The sequence below is a fragment of the Triticum aestivum genome, chromosome 3D (genome assembly GCF_018294505.1).
Source record: "Triticum aestivum cultivar Chinese Spring chromosome 3D, IWGSC CS RefSeq v2.1, whole genome shotgun sequence".
NCBI classification, from domain to species: domain Eukaryota; kingdom Viridiplantae; phylum Streptophyta; class Magnoliopsida; order Poales; family Poaceae; genus Triticum; species Triticum aestivum.
Window position 1 is genome coordinate 438225076 of NC_057802.1, and position 2733 is coordinate 438227808.

Here is a 2733-nt window from a genome sequence, read left to right on the forward strand (position 1 = left end):
GTGGTGATTTTTTTAGAAAAGGAAGTATGTGGTGATTAATAATGCAAAATTTTATTAGCTTCGATGACATGCTATACATAGTGGTTTAAATAACTTGTGTTTCTTATACTGAAAAGTAATTCAGAATTTGTTTCTATTTCAATTAGAGCCCTGATGCAGACAAGGATTGTGTGGTTGTACATGTCACTCGCTATGAGGCGGACGACCTGAATATACGCAATGGGAAAACAGAGTTCTTAGGCTGTTGGATCCTGGAAGCCATTTGCGGTTATACCAATGAAGAGTTGTATTCCAGCCTCACTGTTGTCAGGCGTGTTGTCCAGGGTGTACTGAAGCACAAGAAGTTCAAAGATACTCCTTCATTTGTGAGGCATACTGTTCTTGTCAAGCTTACGCAGGAAGATGACATGGCATGCCTCCACAAACAAGTTTATTAGTGGCAAGGCCACAAGGTTGTCTTCATGAAGGTTCACAGGATTGAGCTGTTGCGGGACGTCCTCGATGATGTTCATGGCAAGGTCCGTCTTGTGTCCAGCCCAAATTAGATCGAGGCATGAAATAGTTGCCCCAGCTAGTGTTTAATAGTAGTTTGGATTGTGTCTAATTATCCGAACCTTGCCTGTTATCGACCCCTCTGGGGCTAGTACTCTATTTGAATCCGTCTATGGGAACTGCTGCTACTTTTGTGTGCCCGTGAATCATGTGAGAACCATCGTAATTGTTGCCGAAACAGATGCGTCCTCACTAGTTTTTTCATGAATATGGCATGGTAAGACATAAGTTGTCATGGTTTATCATACGAGCAGTGTGTGTTTTGATGAAACAGAGCACTCGTTCGAGAACCGTGCGCCGACGTATACATAAGTACTTGTAAACACTGTTGGTGCTACCCCACTTGTAAGAAGTTGTGCAAAACACAGCACATTGGCTCAGCTCGCTTCAACACTAGGCTATCGACCAGCTAACAATCAACAATCTGCTGTCTGACATATAAGCAACTATGTATCTTGTTATAGTGGTTCATGCAGTTAATTGAGGCCACAATGTAATAAATTCCAAACGTTCACACGCTAGTCCAGCGCTCATGTGGAACACTCACATTAAACTCGTCTTCATAAAAAACTTGAAAAGCATAAGTTAAGCAATTTTATACATCTCAATGATTCATAGAACATAATAAACATATACTAGTTCACAGCAAAAGACAAAGTTGTGAGAAGGTTTACAAATCAGGAAAAAACAAGCAAGGCTTCTCTGAGCAAAGGGCCTCCCGGCAGGCTTAAATTTCCTGGAGTTCACTCTGGTTTTTTCTTGTTGCCACCATCCAGGGTTAGGTTCTCTCATTCCAGAATAACCAATTATAATTGTGGTCTCAGCTGGAATGCTGAACTGAACCATGCAGTGTACTGACCAGCTGAAATGCTTGTGCATTCCACTAAATTTAAGCATCGCTATTTGCAGAAATAAGCAGACCACAATGCATCTTGTCCGCGCACCTGTCCAAAAAACCGTCGTGCAGCCGTGCCAGCTAGTCCTCGGTCCATGAATGAACTGGTATAAAGTGCATTCCGGACTAGGATGCAGTTGTTTTCGCTCGTCCCTACACTTCAATCAGGAAGTAAAACGTACGAATCAGCTTCTTTTAGATTGTGTTGGTCATTCTACCTTAGTTACTACCAATGTAGGGATACCTTGAAGACGGGAGGTTAGACGACGACAAGGAGGGATAGCCATCTTATTTTGCGCAGTTGTACTAATACTGAGGTGTGTGCTTTTGATTGCGCGGATAGAAACGATACGGAGACAGACATCCCGAAACGATATGGAGACAGACATCCCTGTTTGCGCAAATATGAAATACGGTTATTTAAACAGTGACATATATTACTACTTTCCCCCGTTTCCTCTTAGAACCAAGTCCTAGATTCATGCTACAGCTTTCCCACTTTCTTCCCTGTTTGAACCAACGCTTTGAGTCGACTGTATGAACTAGCTTTACTTCTAATAATAGTAGAAGTCTAGGTGGCTTTGGAACAGCGGACGGAAGTAGAAAAGGATCCACACGAAGGGAGTTGGGGCAGTAGAGCAAGGCAGGTTTTGAGGGAATATATACCTGAGGGTCGTCGGCATGTGGCAAAGACGGCGTCGGGAGGCCGCATCTTGGCCACAATACCGCAGGGAGGAAGAAGGGGTCGGAGGCCCTCCCGAGGCGGCGCTCTCTCGGAGAGAATGGCACGGCCGCCGATCGGGACGCGCGGGCAGCCGTTGGTCTCCTCCCTCGCCGCCGACGACAGCGTGAACGATGCACCTACACCCCTGCCCCGGTCGAGGTTGTCCGGCCGGATTTGTGACCAGCCGTGAGCTGAGAGAGAGTGTGGCAACCTATGTGTTGCTTAGATCTGGAGAGCATGAGAGAGTGAACGAGAGGAACCCTAGTAAAGCAAGCGCTAAGGCTCTTGCTTTTATATATAGTGGAGTGATTTTGTTGTACCAGCTTCAAAAAATGCGCTCCTACGTGTACCCGCGAGTGGGTGTGAGGGAACTAGTGCGTGCGTGCACTGCTTCTTTTCGTGAGAGTACAATATACTATGCCCAAAGAACGTTCGCCGCAAGAGTAATAGTATAAGTGTGTGACATGTGAGGTAAAATAAAATGTGCGCGCCGTCTTTTGTTTTTTAGAAGTTCTGAGGGTAGGGTGTGAAGAGCACATATGTGCGTGACGTCTACCTGCAG